At 42.9% G+C, this 27179-nt stretch overlaps 1 protein-coding gene and 1 long non-coding RNA gene across 2 annotated transcripts in view; both read left to right on the forward strand.

Annotated features, from left to right (window-relative positions):
• The window catches only part of CHST8 (carbohydrate sulfotransferase 8), a 124624-nt gene that overhangs the window by 19725 nt on the left and 77720 nt on the right, over positions 1-27179 (forward strand). The gene's annotated exons all lie outside the window — the stretch shown is intronic.
• On the forward strand, positions 1496-12706 carry LOC309616780. Its single transcript, XR_014237589.1, has 2 exons — positions 1496-5014; positions 5341-12706. It is a non-coding gene; the product is annotated as an uncharacterized lncRNA (long non-coding RNA).

Genomic DNA, 27179 nt, shown 5'->3' on the forward strand with positions numbered 1-27179 from the left:
TAATGTATATACTACCTTTATTATTTTATCCTTTTATCAGTGATGGGAATTTGGATTGTTTCCACCTTTTGGCTATGATTAATGAAGCTGCTGTGTACACATTATGGGACAACTTTTTTTGTGAATGTGTGTTTTCATTTTGGGGGGCATAGACAGAGGAGTGGAAATCATGGGTCATTTGGTAACTCTATGCTTAACCTTTTGAGAAACTGCCAGACTACATTCCAACATGGCTGTACCATTTTACATTCCCACTAGCTGTGTATGGGTGTTCTCATTTTTCCACCTCCTTGCCAATTTGTTGTTGTCTGTCCTTTTGATTTTAGCCATCCTAGTAGGTATGAAGTAGTATTTGATTTGCATTTAGTATTTGATTTCATTGTAGTTTTGATTTGCATTTCTCTAATGATTAATGATGTTGAGCATCTTTTCACGTGCTTATTGGTCACTTGTACATCCTTGGAAAATGTCTATTCAGATCCTTAGCCCATAACTTAATTTTTTTAAATTATCAAATTGTAAGAGTTCTTTGTATATTCTGGATACAAGTTCCTTATCAGATATATGATTTACAAATATTTTATCCCATTCTGTGGGTTATCTTATCACTTTCTTGATAGTGTCATTTGCAGCACAAAAGTTTTTAATTTTTATGAAGTCCAGTTTATCTTTTTTTTTCTTTTGTTGCTGTGCTTTGGTATTGTATCTAAAAAGGCCTTGCCTAACTCAAGGTCATGAAGATTTACTCCTTTCTACTTTTTATTTATATATGTTTTTAATTTAATTTTCCTTTCTAATTAAATTGGCAAATCTTCCCAGGGCAATATTAAATAGTAGCTGGCTTCCCTTGTTCTATTCCTGACTTTAATGTTTCATTATTAATCATGATGCTATCTATGAGATAAGATTTTCAGAATTTAAAAAAACAAAGTATCTCATCTTACTAGTGTTTATATGTAATCAAGGGCTTCCCCCTCCCCTGCAAATGTATTTAATCTATCTATGTAGATAAACATGGTTTTTATCCTTTGACCTATTGATGCAATAAGTTATATTAATAGATATTCTAATATTGAGTCATTCTGTAATGCATTTCTGGATTAATCTTAATTTGTTGGGGTACATAATTATTTTATTATACTGCTTGTTCGATAGCCAGAAGTTGTATAATTTCCTTTGTGATTCTTTGTCTCATGAGTTATTTAGACTCTTAAGCATTTCAAAGCCATATTTTTCTGTTCTGCTTTCCAATTTTACTGCATTGTAGCCAGAGATTGTGGTTTGTGTGCTATTGATTCTTTAATTTTAGTTGAGAATTGCTTTGTTTCCTGGTTAGTATATGGTCATATTTTGTTCCATTATGTTTGAAATAATACATATCCTCTAATAGTTGGGTGCAGAATTCTATTATCTATAACTATATACATTCTTTAGCTTAATCTTTTTTTTTTTCTAAATTACACTATACTAGGTGTGCTTTATTTTATTTTTATTAATGGCTGTGTTGGATCTTCGTTTCTGTGCGAGGGCTTTCTCCAGTTGTGGCAAGCGGGGGCCACTCTTCATCACGGTGCACGGGCCTCTCACTATCGCGGCCTCTCTTGTTGTGGAGCACAGGCTCCAGACGCGCAGGCTCAGTAATTGTGGCTCACGGGCCCATTTGCTCCATGGCATGTGGGATCTTCCCAGACCAGGGCTCGAACCCGTGTCCCCTGCATTGGCAGGCAGATTCTCAACCACTGCGCCACCAGGGAAGCCCTAACTCAATCTTTTTAATTGTATTGTTTGTATCTTCTATATCTTTAAATTTTTGTCTTTTTAATTATCAATTTCAGAGTGAGATGTATTAAAATCTCCTAATATGGTTATCAATTCCTTGATATTTTCTTTGTAATCTTATCAACTTTTACTCTATATTTTTTTAAAAAGCTATATTATTGAGTGCATACAGTTTCAAGACTGTTATATCTTCCTAGTGTGTAAGAACTCTTTTAATCCCCATTGATGCTTTTTTGCCTTAAACTTGGTTTAACCTTATATTAATATTGTAAAAAACAACTTTTTCTTTGTCTTTTATATGGTATAGCTTTATAGTATCTCTTGATTTTCAACATTTCTGAATCATGTTTTGGAAGTTTCTTGTAGCAAGATTAATCTGTGTGTGTGTGTGGTTACTGGTGTATTTGCATTCTTTTTTCTGTTTTATTTTGTGTTTTCTACTTTCCTTGCTTTTTTATTGTTTCTTTTTAAAAAATCTTTTCTGCTTTCTAAAAGGTTAATTATATTTTCTTTTTTCTTTTTTGCTCCCTCTATTGATTTGAAAGTTATACATTGTTTTTTATTCTTTCAGTGATTACCTTCAAATTTTTAATATGCATACTTGGCTTAGCACAGTATGAATTAAATAAAAGTTTCTACCTTTTTCCAAAGCAACACAATGACTGTAGAACACTTTAATTCTGATTATATTCCCATCTCATATCTTTTGTCTAATTTTAGCACCATATTGTTGACAAACTCCCCAATTTTTAAATCATTATTACTGTTATTATTACTTACAGTTAGTGATTATTTAGATTTACAACTGTTTACCAACTTTTTGCTTATTGCATCTCACTCCTTCTCTCTGAGTTCCATTTCTAACTGCCCCTCATAACCCTTTAGTAGTCCTTTCAGGGAAGACCTGTGTGGAAGACCAAAGACTCTCTGGGACTGTGTTCATTTAAATATGATTTTGCCCTTAATGGTTAAACCGGGTATAAAATTCTTGGATGATAGTTATATTTCTTTAGCTCTTTGAAGACTTAGTCCATTGTTTTCTGGTGTCCACTATTCCTCAGAGAAGCTGGGAGTTACTCTGTCAGTAATTTGTGGATAATATCTCTATCTCCAGTAGTTTTTGTGATTTTTCTCTTTGTTTTGATATTCCTCAGCTTCATTCAGATATATCTACTTATATAATTTTATTTCTCCTGCTTGGAAGTTGAAACACTTATTTATTCAATCTGATGACTTTCTTAAGTGCTGAAAAATTTTCAGTCATCATCTCTTCCAATAGTTCTTTTCTTTTATTCTCAATGTTAGCCTTTGAAATGCCAACCACATGTATGGGGACAGTATAGCATGGTGGTTAAGAATATGGGCTCTGCAGATAGCTACATGGATCTACTCTACTTCAGTGCATAACAGTTGAGGAGAATTATATAAACTCTTTCTCAGTTTTCTCATCTACAAGTTGGGCATAATAATATTACCAAACTCTTAGGTTGTTGTGATAATAAATGAGTTAATGTATGTAAAGTGCTTAAAATAGCTCCTGGAACATGGTCATTTCTTTGTAAGTCTTAGTTATTAGTGTTCTCTGGAATGCTCCAGAGACCCTACACTGACACTAACACGTTTGCTTCAAGATCATTATTGTAAGTTTTCTAGAAGGATCTGACTTTCTTTTAGTCCCTGGGGATGCATTTCTGCCAGAGTCTCTATGGTTATTAGTATTATCTGGGACCTTCTCATTCTGTTCTCTTCCTTGTAACCTCAGTCTCATATTTTCTATGTATGAATTTTGGGTGATTGTATCAGATTTATTTCCTAGATCACTACATCTCCTGGTTTACTAATTAATCTGTTATTAAACTCTTGTAGTGTGTTTTTAATTTCAACTATTATATTTTTTATTTCTAGAAAGTCTATGGAGACCTTTTAAACCTACATGCTTGTTTTTGTAGTTTTTGTTCTTTCATTATTTTAAGTCTTCCTTTTACTCACTTAATAATTTAAAACATAATTATAGTATCTTTTGGGGGTTTTCCTTATTGCATCATGGAGTGCTAGTCCTTCTGTTTGTTTATCAGCTGATTTCACTCACGGTGAATCATTTCCTTGAGCAGATTATAATTTCTATATGATATTCTAGGGAAACAAAAATTATCCAAGCTAATTTAAGATTGGTGATTTCTTTCTTTTTTTTTTTTTTTAATGGTAGCCCTGTGCTTCCTGGGTTGTAAAAGTGTTGCTTCAGTACATTTCAAAAATTGTTTCTGCTGGGAGTTCCACGGATGCAGCAGTTGGGACCCATTTTCCCCATTATTCCTACATGTGGGGATTCTAACACCACATCCGTAGTGTAAATTTGGATTTCATGACCATAGTGCAGGGCTGGGATTTCCTTTCTTTCTGGAAACTGCCCCCCTACAAGATCTTTTCTATTTCCCCAGACAGAGGTTGAGTGTTCCAGCCCCCATTTCATTGAGGTGAGATCCCCTCTAGAGCAAGAGCTCAGTTTTAGCTCCTCTTTTTATGAGAGGTGAGAGCCAGGCTGTATCTCCTGCCCCTTGTGGACACTAACGCCCCAGCTCTGCCCTCTTCCATCTGCCATGTGCTGTTCAGGGCCTCAGGGGCAACAGCTGACAGTTTATCGCTCCAGTTCACACATCTCTCCATTTTTTGCACCCAAGGATTTCCCTTTTTTCCCTTAAGCCTGATTATGTATTTAATTATTTTATATTATATTTTATCCAGCATTTCCATACATTTGGAACTGGGGGTGGTGACGGTGGGGGCTGTGTGTGTCTGCCATGATCTTTTATTTAGGATTTTTACATCTAGAGTGACAAGCAAGATTAGTCTATGATTTTATTTTTGTTTCATCTTTGGCAGGTTTTGGTGCCAGGGTTATGTGTTATTCATAAAATTAATTAGGAAGTTTCTCTCCTTTCTTTATCCTCTGGAACATTTTAAATAGCATAGAAAATTTCTGTTCCTTGAAGCTTTGAAATGTTCCAGTGAAATCTGTCTGAGGACAACGCCTCTGGGGGTGGGGATGATTGTTTTCCACACTTACTTTCTATTCAGCTTTTCTACTTCTTAAATCAGATTGTGTAACTTCTGCTTCCTGAGGCTATCATACATTTAATCAAGATTTTAAAATTTATTAGCATAGAATTCCACGTGGTATTCTTATATTTTAATAGTTTTTTTTTCCGTCTCCAGTTATATCTCTTTCTCTTCAATGGTTTTCTCTCTTTCTTTTCTTTCTTTTTTTTTTTTTTTTAAGAAATTCACGTTCTTCTATTTATTTATTTATGACTGTGTTGAGTCTTCGTTTCTGTGTGAGGGCTTTCTCTAGTTGCGGCAAGTGGGGACCACTCTTCATCGCGGTGCGCGGGCCTCTCACCATCGTGGCCTCTCTTGCTGCGGAGCACAGGCTCCAGACGCGCAGGCTCAGTAATTGTGGCTCACGGGCCCAGTTGCTCCGTGGCATGTGGGATCTTCCCAGACCAGGGCTCGAACCCGTGTACCCTGCATTGGCAGGCAGATTCTCAACCACTGCGCCACCAGGGAAGCCCTCTTTCTTTTCTTGATTAGACTTACCAGAGATTTGTATATTATATCGACCTTTTCTAAGAAACAGTTATTGAATTTATTCATCCTGCTGTTGAACTCTTAAAATTCTGTAGTTTCTTCTTTCATCTTTAATCCCCTTTTAAGGTTTATTATCTTGTTCTTTTTCTAATTTTAAGTTGAATGTCCAGTTCGTTTATTACCTTTTTTCTTTAAGAATAAAACACTTAAAGTGATAAAAATTTCCTCTGAGTACAGTTCTGGCCACATTCCATAAGTTTCGGTGTGCATAATTTGCCATTATCATAATTTTTCATGGTCTAAAAGTGCTGTTTTTATTTTCTCTTTGATATGAGAGAGGTGTTCAGGAGAGTATTTTAAAGCTCTTTATTTTTTCTTTTGTTATTAATTTCTAGTTAGTATTGTATCCCATACATTTTTCTTAAACTACCATATTTACATGAAATTTAAATTGATGCTGATTGTAATGCATACCACTATTTTATATGCCAATAAGAAGAAAAACAACCAAAACACTGCTAGTTAAACTCTAACATCCCATCTATTGTAAGATGTATCTTGGTTACATCAATGTTATGAAAAAGTAAATCTTAGAATGTATGAAATATGGAGTTTATCATTTATTTTATTAAAAAAAATGTTTTTATTGAAGTATAGTTGATTTACAACGGTGTGCCAATCTCTGCTGTACAGCAAAGTGACTCAGTTACACACATACAGACATTCTTTTTTTATATTCTTTTCCATTATGGTTTATCACAGGATACTGAGTATAGCTCCCAGTGCTATATGTTAGGACCTTGTGGTTTATCCATTCTAAATGTAATAGTTTGCATCTACCAACCTCAAACTCCCAGTCCATCCTCTCCCTCCCCACCTCCCCCCTTGGCAACCACAAGTCTGTTCTCTATGTCTGTGGGTCTGTTTTTGTTTTGTAGATAGGTTCGTTTGTGCCATATTTCAGATTTCACATATAAGTGATATCATATATCATTCATTTTAAATTTAAGTACATTGTGGTCAGAGAATGTGAGCTGTAGTATATTAGTTCCTTGCAATACATTGTAACCTGGTATGTGGTAGGTGGTCAGTTTTTATATATGTTTACATGTTCTTGAAAATAATGTATCTTCTCTATTTGCTGGCTATAGGAATACACACACACGTATTTATATTTGCATATTCCACATATGCACACATTCACACACATGCATATATAAAATCAATCTTGAAACGGTGCTTTTCAAATTTTCTGTACCCTTGCTAATTTTTTTATTGGTTTGATCTTTCCATTTCCGAGTGAGACCTGTTAAAATCTCCCACTCTGGTGGTAGATTTGTTAATTTTCCTTGTGATTGGCACTTTCTGCTTTATGTATTGTGAGGTTCTGTTGTTAGATGCCTACAAGTACCTAATTGTTACACCTTCTTTTTCAGATTGTTCTTTTTCTCATTGTGTTGTGCCACTCCTTACCTCTATTAATTCCTTTTTTGCCTTGAATTCACTTTTATTTGATAATAATATCAGTAATATCATGTCAGTTTTCCTTTGGTTAGTACTTCCTGGCATTCCACTTTCCAGCCACTTCCAGCCTTTCTGTATTGCTTTTTAAAGGGTTTTACCATCAAGATTGATGGTTTTCATCTGGCTGGCAGTAGGCCAGATGAAAGCACCTGTTTCTGAAGGCAGCAGAGAGCATGAGAAAGTGCATAAGCTGGGGATCCTGTGTGTGCAGGTCTATATCCTGGCTCTGCTCTCTACCAGCGCGGGTGCTTGCACACATTCCTTTAACCTCCAGGGCCTCAGTTACCCCATGTATAAAATGTGATCATAACAATACCTAGCTCATGCACTTGTTTGGAGGATTAAATAAGCCAATACAGGTAACATGCTTAGTTTGGCATATAGTGAGCATTGCTAATGTTAGATGGGCTTAATCTCTTAATATTTATTGCTATCACTAATATTTTGGATTTATTTCTATCACCTTATTTGTGGCTTCTGTTTACTTTCCTCTCTTGTTTTCAGTCCAGTCAATACAATTTTCTTTCTTTTTCTTTCTCTCTATTGATTTGAAAACTATAGATTTTTTCTGTCATTTGAGTACCCTCAAAATGTTAACATACATATTTAACTATAAATTTTTTAGCAAGTCTAAAATTATTATCTCTGTCATCCTCCAAAACAATCAAGGATCTTTGCACATAGGGACTGCACACCAAACACCTTCTCCCTCCATCTTCCTTGTTGTTATAGTTGAGAATTTTTTGGTACCTTAATGCAAAAATAGTATTTTTAATATGTACGGTTGATGGTTAATTAAATTTGCCAACAAATTTTACCTATGTTCCTGTTTTTTAAATCCCACTCATTCTCTCTGAGTTAATTTTTCTTGCAGGAATGTATCCTTTAGTAATTCTTTTATTTTAGCTTGCACACCCTCAGCTTTGGGTATCTGAAAATGTCTTTATTTTTCCCTCATTCTTGAATAATTGAATAGAATGACCTTTATTTCCCTAGAGCACCTACAAAAAATAATATTCCTCCGCTGTTTTCTGGGCATCTCTTGATGCTAAGATGTCTGCTGTGGTCTAACTGTTGGTAGATAATCAGTCTTTTCTTTCCGGTAAACTTTAAGATTTACCTTTTTGGTATTCTGGAGTTTTACCAAGATGGGTGAATTTTTAAAATTTTTACCCAGATTTTAGCACTGTGTGTACATTTTCAGTCCAAAAAAAAAACCATGTTTCTTCCATTCTGGAACATTCTCAGCCATATTCCCTCAATTTATTGCTTTTTCTACCAGTACCCCATTCTCTTCTGCAACTCTGTATTAGATGAATGAGGTGATTCTTTTCAGCAGTTGTATAGGATTCCAGAGTTTGGAAGGACCAAAATTTAATTAAACATTCTTCTACTAATGGGAACTTATATTTTTTGAACTTTTTTCTATTGAAAACAATGCTGTAGCCAACATTTTTACCTCTCTTTTTTTCGTTAGAGTCTATTTTTACTGCATCATGGTAAAGTAATGACTTTTTTAAAAAAAAAGATTTATTTATTATTTATTTAATTTATCTTTTGGCTGCCTCAGGTCTTAGTTGCGGCACGCAAGGATCTTTTGTTGCAGCACGCGGGCTTCTCTCTAGTAGTGGCATGCGGTTTTTCTCTTCTCTAGTTGTGGCGTGCAGGCTCCAGGGCGCAGGGGCTCTGTAGTTTGCAGCACACGGGCTCTCTAGTTGAGGCACGCGAGCTCAGTAGTTGTGGTGCGCGGGCTCAGTCGCCACGCGGCATGTGGGAATCTTAGTTCCCTGACCAGGGATCAAACCCGCGTCCCCAGCATTGCAAGGCGGATTCTTTACCACTGGACCACCAGGGACGTCCCAGTAATGACTTCTATTGAGATTTTTTTCTGTAGTCTAATATAAGCCCATATTTCTAAATATTCTAAGAGTGATTGAGAAAACTGCATTCTGTTTGCTGAGCACAAAGCTGTGAGAGAGGGCGCCAGATTTTATTAGTCAAGTCTTTAATATTCTCGCTTAATTATGTTTGCATAATTTATTCATTTAAAAAGTGTTAAAACCTTTATGACTGGTGATTTGTCAAGTCTCCTTTTGCCTTTAATCATTTGCTTTATAGACTCTGAAGGTATGTTGTGAGATGTATTGGTGCCCATCTGTGGAGGTCACTCCATGGGGCTGACCCTTGGCGTCCCCCTGAAGCTGTCGTGAACCTCCTTTGTGGCTCTTGGACTGTTCCAGGCACCCTGACCTCCCAGAGGCTGCCCTGTCACCCTTCCTGTGCCCGCTGCACTAGGCTTGCTAGAATTCCTGGCTGTGCCTGATTTCCTGCCCCGTGACCTGACCAACTTTCCTCCATGGATACAGGCTGCACCCCCCCCACCCCGCCCATTTCTATATTTATTTGATTCTTTCAAAGTAAGCTTGGAAGGAAAGAAGTTAGACAAATGGTGTTTGTTGTCATCCTTAACACAGAAGTCCCTTTCCTTCCGACAACTGCTTTTGCAGGCATGAATGTTCTTTCCTTACTCAGCTTGACCACCTTCCTTAGCCCCAGCACCCTCAGGTGTCCATCTATACATGTGTTCATGGCAGGAAGGAAGGTTTCTAACAAACATCCCAGCCCCACGTGAGGGCACGGAAGCTGTGTGGAGCTGGCAGCCTTGTCTTGATTCCAATCAATGGATGAAAAGGGACCCAAGGTTGAGCCCCATGTGTGTGGTCATCCAGCCGGTCAGTAGTCCAGTGGGATTTTCGCCCGGGTCCTCTATTCCTGGCCGCTTCATGAATTTCAGCTGGAGAGAGCTCAGCACCCCCTGGTGCCCCTTTCTCCTTCCCCAAGGGAGGGTCAGTCTGGCGCCCCATGGTTGGACCAACACGGCTGGACCTTCAGGAGAGAGGTGGTACCCACCTCCCAGCCACAATCTTCCTTGCAACCTGCACAGCCCCTGCACAGTGTGTGTGGGACCCCCCTGCTCCTTTGGCCGATGTTTACCCAGCGCCACTCAGGCTGCCCCTGGGTGGGTGGAGCAACTCCCTCCATCAGGTCTGTTCTCCATCAGCAGCCGGAGTGGGTCTTTTTAACGAGAAAATTGTACATATTTGGTGGGAGAGGTTCATACCCCTCCCCCATCCCTTACCTGCCCCGCTCCTCCTTCAGTTCTCACCTTGCACATCCTTTTGCCCAGACCAGAGCCACATGCCATGGTCCCTTGCCTCAGGACTGTCTTGGCATCACTGGGAACTCTTTGAGGGCAGTATACACAAGCTGGCACATAGTGGGTGCAGTGCTCAGTGAGGGTTTGTGGAACAAAGGGAGGAGGTAAAGGTGGGGGGATGATGAAGGCAGGGGGCAAAGAGGAGGAGATACAAAGGCGGGGGGAGGTGCTCATGAGTCAAGTTCCAGGCTCTGCCTGTTCCCAACGCCCGCCTTTGCTGCACTGTTCCCAGTGGGTGCCAGCTCTGAATGCCTGTTTAAGTCACTCCGCGAAGCTCAGCTTCTCAATCTGTTTTTTATTTGCAAGGGCCAGATTCATCTTCCTTTTTTAAAAGTCAAGCTTCTGAGAAAGTCATTTAAATTCACAGTGATTCTCCTTTCAAATAGCTCGTTTGAGTGGTGTTTTTGGAGTCATGGTTCTTAGGGACTCTGCCAGGAGGGCCTGAGGGTCATGCAAAGACTCCTTGAGGGGGCACAAGTTGTAGACAAGGACCAGGGCCTCCGGGGGTGGGGAGTGCCTTCAAATAGATGGGGTGTGTGTGTGCCAGGGGCCTGCAGTGCATCAACTGAAAGGTTGCTTTCTGACGTGACCGGAGGACGTTGGCTCCTCTTTCCTGGGAAGAAGGATAGCTGGTTATGCTAAGCTCAGCGGCCTCTCCAGATGTTTGTGTGCATTGAGATCAGAATTTGCATCACCCAACCTTCAAATATTCTAGGTGGTTAAAAAGCATGTATTTTACTCTGCCTCGGAAAAATGTCCAAAATGTATTGTTAAATTAAAAAGCAGACTGTGAACAATATGTACTTATATACCATTTATGGCTTAAAAATATGTGCATGCAAAAAAAGCCACAACTGTATATTCTCTATTTACATAATTGTAAATACATAGCTAGAAAGAAGTCTGGAAGGAATTATGACAAATTATCCCAGTGTGGAGTGGATTGGATTGGGGTGACTTTCAAATGGATCTTTAATTGTACTGTTTGAAGATTTTTCCTATGAGAATATATTCCTGTGTGTATGTGTCATTTTAAGAGATGTATGGATTTAGAATTGAGATTCTATATGGTTTACCTTGAGCTTCTGGGATTTTCATTTTTATATCTTTGAGTGATGGTGTTGAATGGCTTACTCAAAGTTTATTGGACATCCCAAAAGTTTACTTGACTGCTGATTTATAAGTGAATTATATTTGCAGTTCAGGTCGGAGGTCAGCAGACTTCTTCTTAAAGGGCCAGGTAGCAAATATTTTAGGCTCTGTGGGCCGAAAGGTCTCTGCTGAAACCGTTCAACTCTGCAGTCATAACATGAAGCAGCCATAGATAATGTGAAAACAAATGAGCATGTCTGTGTCCCAATAAAACTTTATTTACGGAAACAGGTTGACAGTGAGTTTTGGCCTGTGAGCCGTAGTTGGCGGACTCTTAGGGGTTTAAGACACAGATGGGTATGAAAGTAGAGAAAAATGTCAAATGGAAATATTTTAGGCATCTAATCAGAACCATCATATCGAAAGAATTGTTTGGGGATCTGCAAAACTGAAGGAAAAAGAAAAAAAACATTGCTTTTCTTAAGCGCTGCCCTACAGCCTCTTCCAGGGTGGAGCTAGGCTGCCAGAGCCCAGGAAGGAGAGGCAGGACTTCTCCTCTGTGGCTCTGGGGGAAGCAGGCCCTCTGAGAGGTGCTTCCCAACCCTGTGCTGGTCTGGGAGAGGCCTGAACTTGCACACGGTTGCACTCAGTAAGCTTTGTTTGCCTGAAGAGGACTCTGAGTGGCCTACCCAGCCCTGGGGAGGTGGTGGACAGGGTCAGTTGGGGCAGATGAGCCCCTGGACCACCCTCGACCCTCCTGGCTGGGGCATCAGAGCCCCTCTGCCTCACCCGGCTTTCTCCCGGGCCAGGGGGCTGAGGTTAAGCACCATGGGCTGCAAGACAGGAAGGGCCTATTAGCGCCCAGCTACGTAGGCCACGTTAATTAGACACGTGGCTTAAGATGGACCACTTGTTTCTGGGACTGAGCACCTTACACCCCATGGGACCCAAGAGTATGTGTGTCTCCTCTCCTTCATGGTAAGTGAGCACGTGTATGTGTGTGTGTGTCCCCGCACATACACATGCAGACGCCTGCAGAGGGGTGTGGCTGGGAAAAAATCTCTAACAGGCGAGCACTTCAGCATCCCCTCCTCCCAGCCTCATAAGGAGAATTCTGTCTTCCTGGTGTTTCCCAGGCCTTTGTGTAGTCAGGGTAATGAGAAGAAGAAAGACAGATCCCATTGGTCCTGGAAGGAAGAGGGAACAGGGTTACCCAGGAAAGTGCAGAGTTACCACAGCAAAGAAAAGAAGGGAGTGGAAGGTGAGAGGGGCTGGGTGGGCTATGGAGCTCAGAGCTGGGTGTGAGGAGAGAAGGGGTTTGGGGCATTTGGGCAGAGGGAGGAGAGGAACAGGGACAGCTGGTGTGCATACACACAAATACCGAAGCAGGATGGGGACAGAGGTCTCTAACAGGCAGCTGGGCGTTACCAGTGGGATCCCTTTGTTATCTTAGTGAGCTTTGGGGATAGATTTAATTAGAGGTTGGTTGTAAAGTGGGTATTTTTTTTTTATAAATTTATTTATTTTTGGCTGTGTTGGGTCTTTGTTGCTGCATGCGGGCTTTCTCTAGTTGCAGCAAGTGGGGGCTATTCTTCATTGCGGTGCGCAGGCTTCTCATTGCAGTGGCTTCTCATGTTGCACAGCACGGGCTCTAAGTGTGCAGGCTCAGTAGTTCTGGCTCACGGGCTGTAGAGCACAGGCTAAGTAGTTGTGGTGCAAGGGGTTAGTTGCTCCGCGGCATGTGGGATCTTCCCACACCAGGGCTCGAACCCGTGTCCCCTGCGTTGGCAGGCGGATTCTTAACCACTGCACCACCAGAGAAGTCCCTAAGTGGGTGTTTTTTAAATTCAATTTATTTAAACTAAAAAAAAAAACCCCACAGAACAGTTCACTATGTCTCCCACCCCCCACCCCCTGCCTCTGGCAACCACCAATCTGTTATCTGTATTTGTGATTTTACTTTTGTTGCTTTGGCTTTCAGTGTCAGATTCAAAAAATCATTGCCAAGACCTATGTCAAGGAGCTTACAACTTATGTTTTCTTCTAGTTTTATGGTTTTAGGTCTTACGGTCTTTAATCCATTTTGAGTTAATTTTTGTGTATGGTGTAAGATAGTGGTCCAGTTTCATTTTTTTTTACGTGTGGCTGTCCGGTTTTCTCAACACCATTTACTGAAGAGACTCTCCTTTCCCCATTATATATTCTTGGCTCCTTTGTAATAAATTAATTGACCAAGTATGCATGGGTTTATTTCTGGGCTCTCTATTCTGTTCCATTGATCCATGTGTCTGTTTTTCTGCCAACCCCACACTGTTTTAATTACTATAGCTTTGTAATATAGCTTGAAATCAGGGATCATGGTGCCTCCAGCTTTGCTCTGCTTTAAGATTGCTTTGTCTATTTGTTGTCTTTTATGGTGCCATACAAATTTTAGGATTATTCTATTTCTGTGAAAAAGTGTCATTGGAATTTTAATAGGGATTGCCTGGAGTTTGTAGATTGCTTTGGGTAATATATATATTTTTTTTATTTAAAGAGGGGGAGACTTCTAGACCCCCCTCCCACCACATTTTATTTTCTTTTTTCTTTTTTTCTTTTATTTATTTATTTATTTATTTGGCTGTGTTGGGTCTTCGTTTCTGTGCAAGGGCTTTCTCTAGTTGTGGCAAGCGGGAGCCACTCTTCATCGCGGTGCATGGGCCTCTCACTGTCGCGGCCTCTCTTGTTGCAGAGCACAGGCTCCAGACGCGCAGGCTCAGTAGTTGTGGCTCACGGGCCCAGTTGCTCCGTGGCATGTGGGATCTTCCCAGACCAGGGCTGGAACCCGTGTCCCCTGCATTAGCAGGCAGACTCTCAACAACTGCGCCACCAGGGAAGCCCGCTTTGGGTAGTATCTTAACAATATTAATTCTTCCAATACGTGAACATGGTATATCTTTCCATTTTTTCGTGTCTTTTTCAATTTCTTTCATTAATATCTTATAAGTTTTCAATATACAGGTCTTTCACCTGTTCGATGAAATTTATTCTTATTCTATTTTTGATGTATTTGTATAGGATTGTTTTTCTTAATTTCTCTTTCTGATTGTTCATTATTAATGTATAGAAATGCAACAGATTTTTGCATATTGATTTTGTATTCTGCAACTCTGCTGAATTTGTTTATTAGTTCCAACAGTTTTTTGATGAGGTCTTTAGGGTTTTCTGTGTAGTATGTGATCTGTAAATAGTGACAGTTTTACTTCTTCCTTTCCAGTTTGGATGCCTTTTATTTATTTAGTTTTCTTGCCTAATTGCTGTGGCTAGGACTTAATACTATGTTGAATAAAAGTAGCAAGAATGGGCATCCTTGTCTTTTTCCTGATCATAGAGGAAAAGCTTTCAGCTTTTCACCATTAAGTATGATGTTAGCTGTGGGCTTGTCATATATGGCCTTTATTATGTTGAGGTATGTTCCCTCTATACTCACTTTGTTGAACGTTTTCGTCATAAATGGATGCTGAATTTTGTCAAATGCTTTTTCATCTATTGAGATGATCATATGATTTTTATCCTTAATTTTGTTAATGTGGTATATCACACTGATTTGCAGATGTTGAAACATCCTTGCATCCCTGGAATAAACCCCATTTGATTATGGTATATGATTCTTTTAATGTATTGTTCAATTTGGTATGCTAATGTTTTGTTGAGGATATTTGCACCTATGTTCATCAGAGATATTGGCCTGTAGTTTTCTTTTCTTGTGGCATCCGTGTCTGGTTTTTGTATCAGTGTAATGCTGGCCTTGTAAAATGAGTTTGGAAGAGTTCCTTCTTCTTCTGTCTTTTGGAAGAGTTTGAGAAGGATTGGTATTAATTCTTCTTTGAATGTTTGGTAGAATTCACCAGTGAGGGTGTCTTGTCCTGGACTCTTGTTTGTCAGGAGGTTTTTGATAACTGATTCAATCTCCTTGCTAATAATTAGTCTGTTCAGGTTTTCTATTTCATCATGATTCAGTCTTGATAGGTTGTATATTTCTAGAAATTTATCCATTTTTTTCCTAGGTTGTCAAATTTGTTGATGTGTAATTGTTCATAATAGTCTCTTCTGACCCTTTGTATTTCTGTGGTATCAGTTGTAATGTTTCCTCTTTCATTTCTGATTTTATTTATTTGAGTCTTCTCTCTTTTTTTCTTGGTAAATCTAGCTAAAGGTTTGTCAATTTTGTTTATCTTTTCAAAGAACTAGCTCTTAGTTTCATTGATCTTTTCTATTGTCTTTTTAGTATCTATTTCATTTATTTCTGCTCTAATCTTTCCTATTTCCTTCCTTCTACTAATTTTGGGTTTCATTTGTTCTTTTTCTAGTTCCTTGAGGTGTGAAGTTAAGTTGCTTATTTGAGACTTTTCTTTATTCTTGAGTAGGCATTTATCGCTATGAACTTCCCTCTTAGAACAGTTTTTGGGCGTCCCATAAATTTTGATATGTTACATTTCCATTTTCATTTGTCTCAAGTATTTTTTATTTCTTTTTGATGTTTTTCTTTGACCCTTTGGTTGTTCAGTAGCATGTTGTTTAGTCTCCACACATTTGTGAATTTTTCAGTTTTCTTCATATAATGAATTTCTATTTTCATACCGTGATGGTGAGAAAAGATACTTGATATGATTTTAATCCTCTTATTTTTATTAAGACTTGTTTTGTGGCCCAACATATGATCTATCTTGGAAAATGTTGCATAAGCACTTGAGAAGAATGTGTAATCTGTTGCTTTTGGATGGAATGTTCTGTAAGCATACTTAACAAAGTCCATATAATCTAATGTGTCATTGAAGGCCAATGTTTCCTTATTGATTTTCTGTCTGGATGATCTATCCATTGACGAAAGTAGGGTGTTGAAGTCCCCTACTATTATTGTATTGCTGTCTATTTCTCTCTTTAGGTCTGTTAATATTTGCTTTATATGTTTAGCTGCTTCTATGTTGGGTGCATTAATGTTTACAAATGTTACGTCTTCTTGTTTGATTGACCCCTTTGTCTGTAATGCCCTTCTTTGTCTCTTATTACCATCTTTGTTTTAAAGTCTATTTTGTCTGATATAAGTATAATACTCCAGCTTTCTTTTGGTTTCCATTTGTATGGAATATCTTTTTCCACCCTTCACTTTCAGTCTCTGTGTGTTCTTACATCTAAAGTGAGTCTCTTGTAGGCAGCATAGGGTCTTGTTTTTTTAATCTATCACCTTTCTATGATTGGAGAATTTGGTCTATCTACATTTAAAGCAATTATTGATAGATATGTGCTTATTAATCGTTTTCTGGCTGTTTTTATAGCTCCTCTCTGCTCCTATCTTCTCTTGCTTTCTTCATTTGTGATTTGATGTCTTTCTTTACAGGTATGCTTATATTCCTTCTCTTTCTCTTTGTGTATTTACTATAGGTTTTTGCTTTGTGGTTACCATGAGGCTTACACATAACAACTTATATCTATACCAGTCTATTTTAAGTTGATAACAACTTAATTTTGATCCCATTGTAAAGCTCAACATTATTACCCCCCCATCCCCCATGTTTTATGTTTTTGATGTCACATTTTACATCTTTTTATCTGGTGTATCCCTTAACTAATTGTTGTAATCATAGTTATTTTTACTACTCTTGTCTTTTAACCTTTATACTATCTTCGTAAGTGATTAAAGTGGGTATTTTTCTGAAAGGGACCTCAGGCATGCCAAAGCCAGCCTCATGGACTAGGCCCTATGTGGTCACAGGTGTGTGTGTGTGCACATGTGTGCACTTCTAGGTTTGTACATACCGAGGCTAGACCACATAGGTGCAGCCAACATCGTTTAGCCGTGAAGAGTAGGGTTTGTAGAAGGAGGGTGAACGGTGCATTCATTTTATCTGTGTCCTGGCAGACAATAGTCAGCCCCATGTGGATGTTGCCCAGAGACCCTTTTCCTGGGCCTGGTTGTGGGAAGGGCAGAGGGAAAAACAACGTAGGAGGAAGCCTTAATGCAGCTCCCAAACGGAATTTCCTCCCCTGCTGAAAGTTAGATCCAATTCACACCCTCGCACAGCCTGAAGGCTGGTGCTGACTCTGTTTGGTAACATCACAGCAAACGGCCTCCTTGTCTCTATTTTGGTTCTTGCTACTGCTGCTTCTCTCTGCACCTTTCAAGAAGCGTTCCTTCCTTCTGGAAGGCTAGGGTGCCAAGCTCCCCCAGCTCCTTCCCATTTTGGTAAATTAAGGGACAAATCGTGCCAAATTGTTCTCGTCTCTTTCACGAGGTTATTCGTAACCGGCTTATTTTCTTTTCCTCCATTGAGTGAACACATTAAAACTAAAATTAAATCATTACCCGAAGCACAGACGACGATCCCCTTCATAATTACATCCTCTTAATTGGCAACTAAGGACCCAGCTCATTTTTATGCTTGCTGGAAAATGTCTCAGGCACATTTAATTTTTTTAGGTTTAAAGGTCAACAAGAATATCTTACCTTAATTTGACAAGTGTGCAAGAAATAATGCAAGACGGGTTTATGTTCAGGTAACGCACAAAGAAATCCATAAATCAAGCTGGGGGAGTATTAGATGATGCCATATCGGAACCATCTGCCTTCGATCTGAGAAGAATCGATACCACAGAGAAAGCACCAAAGATGTAGTGATTTATGCCTTTGTGTCGGGGGAGAAATACTGGCCATTTTTAGAGTTACTTCATTTCATCCTAAAACAACAGGGCCTGAGGGAAAGAATGAGAGTGGCCATAACCCTGCACATGTCAGAGAGCAAATCTGACGCTTGGTTTTTAATTGTCTCTGCTTGAGAAAGGATGATTCTGAGGTCCCTTCATGCCCACCGCTCTGCCCCCTCTGCTGTTGTATGCAGGAAGGCTGCCATGAGTGCTGAGTCATGCCCAGAGACGGTGTGGAAGGGAATTAACTAAACTGCATCTGAGTGATTGTTGCCAGGGGATAGATAGAGGCTTAGAGCTTGGGGACCCTGGGTTTTCCACGCTAGGCATGCTGCTTAAACCCCCGCCTTCCTTTTGAGAACCTTCACTGGTCTTCGTCATGGGGCTGGGAGAACACACAGCCTCGGGGAACTCCACCCTCCACCGTGCTGGATGTTGGGGCTTGGTCCTAACCAAGATGGGAAGAGGTGCTGTGGCTTTGTGGGGAGGGAAAGAAAGTCTCTGAGCAATTAGGGCTTGGAAAACAAGTGGCGTTGTTTCACCACCTTCCCCAGAGGTGGTCGTCGACAGCAGCACTTCTCCAGGGAGATGGGAGGAAGAAGGACAGGCACATGAAGCTCAGGCAGGTGTATCAGTGTCTGGGGAGGGAGAGGAGGATTTGAAATGCTTGAAAAAGAATATTTCATAATTGGAGAGGTGTTTTGTGGGGAGGGTTCAAGGTATAAAATTATATTTTCATAATCAAACTATAGAAAGGAAAGCTTTTCACAATTCTTCTGGTGGGTGGGGCTCTGCAGAATTTTGAACAAAAGAGATTTTGCTCTGTGACACTTGTGTATATTGTGGACTGTCATTGTGTGCTTATGTTGCCATGTGCACTGTGGTTCCCATTACATGTCATACGCAGAAGCGTTTTCTGTTTTAACGTGAGGATATGCTTTGAGGAAAAGTTTGATTTTTGTATTTACTAGAGAGTAGCACAGAAAAGGGCCTGTGAGCTTGTTACATCTTCAGTTTTATCCTTTCCAAGAGTTGAAGTTGGTCCTAACACTACACAAGCTGGAAATCAAAGTAAGATCATTTCCATCACCACAGGCGCCAGTACACTGTGCTCACGACTTTTTATGTGAAACAAACCCACAGCCACGATCCTGCTTCTTGGAGCCTGGGTGTGGATGGATGCCGGACCTGCCCCACTACCCTCTGGCTGCTGGCCCTGGAGGTCCCACTGCCATCTGCAAATCAAATTGAGCGTCAGGACTCAGGTTTTGCTTTCTTTGTCCCTTTTGAGGTAGCTGACGATGATGACACATGAGGCTGATATCAAGGGTAGATTTATGTCTCTTGCAAAGATGCAGTCACCTTCCTTGAGGCACTGGAAAATCTGGGCAGTCAATGCCAAACCACCCTCATATCTTAAAATACGTTGGACCAAGATCACATGAAATTTATTCTGAAACCTGTGGGTCTAATTTTTTTTTCCTGCAAAACGTCATTCTCTACTTCACATGAAAGAAACTAACAGCATCAGGATCTTATCACCAGTCTGTACAAAACTCTTGCAATCCTAAAGGATACAGATTCTCACCTTACTGGAAATTCCCATGAAAACTACATTGACGGCAGCCAGACCTTGCCTTAGTGAAGAAACTGAGAACATAGCCCGGAGGAATTCATTACGAGGGTGGCAGGCTAAAAGTTTTGCAAAAGGTCAGATCTATTATTTGGCTATTAGCTGTGATGAATGGGTGATAAAGGAAACCATGCATAGCTACCTAGGTGTGTATGATCCATGGCTCAGGAGGTGATCAGAGAGGAAATGCTGTTTTCCTAAGCCTTGGAAACTACCAATAGAATTGATTATGTCTCTGAACTGGAGTCAAATTTCTTCAAAGTAAGTGAGCTGAATTGGAAAGTAATATTGGACTTCCATTAAGGGTGTTTTTGCAATGCCAAATTCAAGACAAAGACTGTGTGTGTGTGTGTGTGTGTGTGTGTGTGTGTGTGTGTGTGTGTGTGTGTGTGTGTGTGTGAATACAAGGGAAAACCTCACAAATATTTTCAGAATATACTCCGTCATTCCCTGCCAAGCTTCAGCATTTGCCAGTTTTTTTTAGAAGACTTCAACCTTGCTAGTAAAATAATTATGTAAAAACAAAAAAAACAAAACACCTCACAACAACCAAAAACACCCACCCAAACCCAATGCATTGGATGCCGTGCTGTTCTCTTAATTCTCTGAATTTGGATTGCACACTGGGTTCTCTTGGTCTGAACTGAAATTGTCAAAAGTGCTTGGTGAGTAAACAGGCTGAAGGTAGACGTTACCATGTTTTTAATCATCAGGGAAAAGACCAACTGCATCAAACTTTCGAAATTGATCATTCTGAAGTGTTTGGCATACTCAGCAGACATGATTGAAATAGTTTTGCAAACACGGTACTTTGAAATAAACACCAACCCCATTGCTCGTCATGACACATGCAGTAGAGGTAGCCCAAGGCCAGTGCTGGCTGCAGAGGCATGGTGCTTGGAATGGCTGCTCATTTTCCCTTCTTGATGAAGTGCTCAAGGGCCAGTTTCATGGAAGCCCTTTCCAGGAGCGTCACATTTTTCTGTGGGTCTGCCTATTAGCCTGAGCCCCTGAGACATTTCTCGGAGACCCCCATTGGAAGCTTCCACAACTCCCATTTCTTGCTGTCATTCAGGCTTTGCTAGAGGGAGTTGTTTCTCCAGGTCCAGGTTGATGGATCTGCCTGAGAGAGGAACACTTTGGGGAGCCCTGTTCATCTTCCCCAAAGCAGCCACTAACATGATGGGGCATCCCCTGTGTACCAGGCACTTCCCATTTAGTCCTTATAACAACTTTGGGAGGTAACCATTATTACCCCCATTTTGCAGATGAGAAAAACAAGGCACATAGAGCTTAAGTCACTTGCTCAGGGCTACACAGTTGGTAAGTGATGGAGCTGGGATTTGGAGCCAAGCAACCTGACCACTCCAGCGCCCTCCTTCCAGTCATCACTATGTGTCTCATTATCTCATTTCCATTTCATTTACATATACCAGGCAACTGAGTTTCCTGCACTTCTAGGTATGATAACCAGCTAGGAGGGCCAGGCTTGACATGAAGAGTAGCTTACAGTTTTCTCAGGATCCAGAATATTTACATGAGAAAAGCTCAGCAAGTGGACCTGAGATACACATTGATATCAGAGCATCAAAGTAAAAACATATAATTTTCAACATCATAATAAAGCCCTCTTCTAAGAGTACCAATTCTCATGAGAATGGCAGAAGCAGATTTTCATGTTATAGCTGAAATTTCTCACCCGGATTATTATGGTTGCCTGTTCCCTGACCCGCCTGCTCCTGCCCTTGCCTATCTACATGGCCAGAGGGGTCCTGCTGAAATCCAGGTCATAATGTCCTTCCACTGTCCCCCATCTCACTCAGAGTCAAAGCCAACATCCTTTCAACAGCCCACATGATTGGCCCCTCATTACTTCTTTTACCTTATCTCATTTCATCTTCCTTATGTTCACTTCTTTGCAACATACTGGGAGTCAGGAATGCTCCCACTCCAGGGCCTTTGCACAGGCTGTTCCCTAGATAACCACATGGTTCAAATGTCACTTCTCAGTGAGGCCTCCTCCCACATGCTTAGGTCTTGAGACTGCCTCTAGCCTCCAGCTCTCCCATCCCCATCACCCAGCTGTTATTCTTTTCTCCATAGCATTTATCACCCTCTAGTGTTATTTGTAATTTACTCATTTATCATGTTTGTAGCACTATCTCTCTCCTGGTTGGAATATAATTCTACAAGGGCAGGATCTTTGTTTGTTTTGTTCACCAATAGATCCTAATTGCCTAGAACAGTGCCAGGCACATGGTAGGTGCTCATTAAATATTTAACGCATGTGGTTACCTCTAGGGGGGAGGGAGGGGTTAAGTAGTAGGAAGGGGTACAAAAGAGACTCCAAATATTGGTAATTGTTTTATTCTTTAAGCTAAGGGTAAGTGCACTGGTTGTTCTTTATATTATTTTAATATTTTTTTGTCTATCTGAAATGTTTCACAATGAATTTTAAAGAATCAAACTGGGAGGGACTTCCCTGGTGGCACAGTGATTAAGAATCCACCTGCCAATGAAGGGGACACGGGCTTGAGCCCTGGTCGGGGAAGATCCCACATGTCGCGGAGCAACTAAGCCTGTGCGCCACAACTACTGAGCCTGCACTCTGGAGCCCGCGAGCCACAACTACTGAAGCCTGTGCGCCTAGAGCCCGTGCTCCGCAACAAGAGAAGCCACCGCGATGAGAAGCCCGTGCACCAAAACAAAGAGTAGCCCCCGCTCGCCGCAACTAGAGAAAGCCCACGTGCAGCAACGAAGACTCAGCGCAGCCCACAAATAAATAAATAAATAAATTTATTTTAAAAAAATCAAATTGGGTCAAAAAGTAAGATTTATATATGGTTTGTATCAGTAGGACAGTCCCCTTCCCCACCCAAATGTATTGGCTTACTTTTGTGCACTATCCTGTGTCAGTGGCTGGAAGTGCAGGTTCTTAGGCAGTTGTGTTTGTAACCAGGAGATGTGGAGGGACAGTAAGAGAAAGTGGAGCGAGGGCTCTGACCGTCAGGGCAGCTTGGCTTGGAGGGTGAATGAAATGAAGGGATCCCCTGAGCTGACTTGCAGAGCTGACCGTCGAAACATGTTGAGAACAGACGAGGAACAAGAGCACAGCTGCCCTGGGTCAGCTTCCGAGAACAGGATGCTGGGGGCAGGGTTGGGGGGAGGGCGGTGAGGGATGTGTCTGATGACCCTTGGCAGAAGGGCTCGCATCCCTTCTGTTTGCCAGAGAAGAGACAGAAGAGAAATGATGTTTCCTGAACCACGAGGAAGGTGGAAAGGGCTCAGCTCGGGGACCTGGTAGAAGGCTCAGATGGGAGCTCCTCTGGGCGGAGATTGACCTGAGCAGGACAGAACTCAGATCTCAGCTCCATGACTTCCTGTGGCCCCATAAGATCCCCAACTCCACAAAAGGAGAGCCAGTGGCTGAGAGCCGGTTTTGGCTGTGTGGACGCCCTGGCCCAGCCCAGGGCCAGTGGTCTGCAGGTGAGGTGAGCTGGTCGTGGCTGGGAGGACACATCTTGTCCCCACGCCCGCCGGGCAACTTCCCAGATGTCGATCAATGCTTCTGACGAGAACAGTTCCTTCAGAGGAGCGCCATTGATCAGGCCAGACGGAAAACAAGCGGCGGCGATCGGGACAAGTGAATATTCATTTGGCAGTGTTAGAGGGCACGTGGAGATTATGCTTGCGGTGACCGGCAGGGCAAGATCGATTCAGGACAAGAGATGGACCAGATGTCTACAGGGGCTGAGACTCGGGCAGGGGGGAGAGGGGGCCAGAGAATGTCTGGAACAGCGAGGTTGCCATGCCACCCCACGCACAGCTCTGTGAAAGCTGGCTGAAGCTGGGGCTGATGGAATGTTTCTGGGGAGTGTGGAGGTATCCTGTCTGGGGCCTTTGTCTTCAGGTGCACAGCGGCCACCAGGCCTGGGGACATCTGTGTGCATGGCAGGAGTTGAAGGGCCTCAGGACGCACAGTTGCTGGGAGAGAGGAGGGATCTGCTGAGCCTGCCTCCATCCGAGGGTCCCGCTTCCCTCCTGGGCACACTGGGGGGTGGGGGGTGGGGCTTGAGGATGTCCAACTGGCGCCATCGCTAATCTCTAGCTGAGACCCTTCTCCCGCTCCATCAGTGCATCCCGCCCTGCACAGATGGGTCTCGAGCCAGGGAGACTGTGAGATTTGGGACCAGGGTCCTGTGTTGTGGTCCTCCTTGACCTGGGGGTGGGGGGGGTGGGGGGATGGACATGGATCCACCCGTTACACTCTGGGAGCCCTAGCCCTTGGCTAGAAGCTTCCTAGATAGAGGTGAGAGGTCATCACTGCTGGCCTGGGAGGTCAGGAGTCTTGTCAGCTCATTGCCAGGTGCACGGTCAACTAGGTGCAGCCTGCCCCCTCCCCCAGCCCCAATTAACCATCTGTAGGAGCTGCTACCGACATGAGGGAGGGGCTCGGTTCCACTTCTCTGTGCAGGCTGCTCAGCTCATGAGGGGGTTTGTGAAATTTTTAATTATGGCTTCCATGCCTGGCTTAATGATGTGCGTATGGCTTTTACAAGTGAGAAGAGGATGCCTGCATGCAGCGCTTCTCCTCAGCCCCACGTTTGACTTTAATTAAAGGCAGAACCTGAGGTCTTTCCATCACTAATGATCGTGGAAAATTAGCTTCCAGTTCCCAGGGGTCGCCAGAGTGACGCACCCTGAGGCGGGAAGGGGACGGAGTGGGGAGAGTGGGAGGCACAGCACAGATGGCAGGTGGCCTTTCTGGGCTGCCACCCCTGAGCACTGCCCCCCGCAGCCCACCCTCCCGCCACCTTCCCTCCAGGCCCTGCAGAAAAGGGATCCTTGCTCTCCTCTGCCAGGAAGGAGGCCTGACCCCAGGCCGCAGCTGGGGGTGCGGGAGCACCGCTGAGCTGGGAGCGAGGGCTGCTGTGGTCTATGTCCCGGTGGCCAGGAGCTGGGAACGGCCTGGGCTGCAGCTGGACTGCTCCCTGCTGGTGGTCACAGGGCAGAGGGGATGGGAGGTTCTGGAACCGCCACACACGGGCACACACACGCACACGCATCCACTCACACACACATGTCCACTTACACACACGCTCACCCAGGCACACATACCCGGCCCTTCACCCACTCCATCCACAGGACGGAGTCACAGAGACACGTCTGCACGCTCACACATGTGTGTGCACACATGTAGTTACAGACGCTTTCACGCATGAGCCGAGGGCCCTCTTAGGACCTTCCTTGCTCTCGCTGTCCCTCAAGCTCTCACCAAGGCCAGTGTCTGTTTGGGAGCCAGTAGACCAGTGCTGCAGACAAGGTGCGGCTTAGAGAGGGCTCCTGAGCGCGGCAGAGCAGCCCTGACCGCCTCCCCGCTGACCGACACAGGTCTGTGCTGGCGTGTGCCTGGGATGTGGCTTCCTCAGTCACAGGCAGGGTGAATTCCAGGGCTCAACAGGAGGCGTGGTGGAGAGCACGTCCTTTGGACTTTTAGACCTGAATTCAAATCCGACTCCACCACTTCCTAGCAGTGTGGCCTTGGGTAAGTTATTCAGCCTCTCTAAGTCTGTTTCCTCATCTGTAAAATGGGGGTTATACTTGTTCATGTGGCTTCTATATGGAGCAAAGGAGATAATTGTGCAGTGAACTCAGTGGCCGGCTCCGGGTCACGCCTCCCCAGCTCGTACCCTACTAGTCTTTGGGTTTGGGAGGGATTGACCCCACCCTCAGCTCCAGGGAGGCCAGTTCCATCCCACTGGCTCCAGTAACCCAGGCCTGCATCCACCAACAGAGGGCATTCCCCCAGCCCCAGAGGTGCCATTGGCTCAGGGTCCGGTTGGGGACAGGGCTCCCTCTGTGCTGCTGGATGTAACGAGGATGCCTGTAGGCTGGACTGTGGCCCAGCCATCGTACAGCCATGAAGGAGCCACGTGAGGATAAAACCTGCCTGAGGACACAGGAGTGGAGCCACAGGAAGGACCCGGGTCCTGGTGACACCGTGAAACTGCGGGATTCCCACCGAGCTGGGTTTTCTATTACTCACCTCCAAACACATGCTGGTTGTCACAGGGCTCATGGCAAATGCTTAGTCTGACACTGCACACAATTGATGGCAACCACCCAACCAGGCAAGAGCTGGTCTCCTGGCAACGCCCCAGCTCCTTCCTGTCCCACCGAGGATGCTGTCCTATAGGTGGGGGCTGAGCCTTCTGCCACGGGAGCTGTATTCCTTTGCTGGGGCTGCCATAACAGAATACCACAGATGAAGGGTGCGCTTAAACAACCAACAAATATTGTCTCACCATTCTGGAGCGTAGATGTCTGAGATCAAGGTATTTGCAGGGTTGGTTCCTTCTGGGCGTGGTGAAGGAGAATCTGTTCCAGGCCTCTCCCCGAGCTTCTGGGGGGATTGCTGGCCATCTTTGGCATCTCTTGATTGTAGATCTCTGCCTTTATCCTCCCAGGACATTCTCCTTGTGTGCATGTCTGTCTCCAGATTTCCCCTTTTCATAAGAACATCAGTCCTATTAGATTAGGGGCTCACCTTACTCCAGTGTGACCTCATCTTAATTAATTACCTCTGCAATGACCCTGTTTCCAAGTAAGGTCACATTTTGAGGTACTGGGGATTAAGGCTTCAACATATGAATTTGGGGGGACACAATTCAACCCATAACAGGCGCATACAAGTGTGAGTCTGTGTGTGTGTGTGTGTGTGTGTGTGTGTATGTGTGTGTGTCACTGCTGGGTTGGGATCCTGTGTCACTACTCCCATGTCCTACCACGGTGACTGTCCTCCAGGTGGAGACAGATGCCCTGGGCTGGAAGCCACTGTTTCTGCGTGAGTGCCATCTGGTTACAGAGCTGTAGGAAGCAGCTCCTGACCAGCGAGGCTGCTGCAGTTTCACTCCACTGCAGCTGACTCACAAGCTTTCTCTCCCCTCAGATGATTTTGCACAAAAATTCTTTGAACTGTTAGGCATCATTTTTATCCAGAGGTTGGGTGCTTTTCCCCAATCCAGGCTATGCTTTTCATGGCAAGACTGGCAACAGGTGGACCCCGGGCCAAATCCAACTTGGACATGAGTTTTTATTGGGTCAAGTCGGTTTTTAAAATGTACATTACTTGCCAATTTGAGAATCAGGAAATATCAAGTTAAAAATCCAGGTTTTCAAACCGGAAAATCTGAAGGTCTGGATCTGCTACCAAGGGTTACTTTAAAAGAATTTTCACATTAAAATGGCTTATGGTTATTATAGGAAAGGGCTGCTTTAAACAAGTGTTCACTGAAGACCATCGATTGGCCAGTCTGAGTCTCATCATAAAAATGTGTATTTGCACCTGTGTCTTCCTGTTTTCAGCAACCATATAAAAAGTCAGGGCTCAAGTGACCCTTTGCATGCAGAGTGGTATAGGGCACAACGTGGGGCCTGTGTTGATGCCGTTCTGTTTTCAGATGCTCCCAGTTCACTGGGTATTGCCCACCACTTAATCAATCACTTATATGCTGAAAGTGCTTTGTATTAAAACTAGCACATCGGGGCTTCCCTGCTGGCACAGTGGTTGAGAATCTGCCTGCCAGTGCAGGGGACACAGGTTCGAGCCCTGGTCTGGGAAGATCCCACATGCCGCAGAGTGGCTAGGCCCATGAGCCACAATTGCTG

Source organism: Balaenoptera borealis (assembly GCF_965194805.1).
Source record: "Balaenoptera borealis genome assembly, chromosome: 19".
NCBI classification, from domain to species: Eukaryota; Metazoa; Chordata; class Mammalia; order Artiodactyla; family Balaenopteridae; genus Balaenoptera; species Balaenoptera borealis.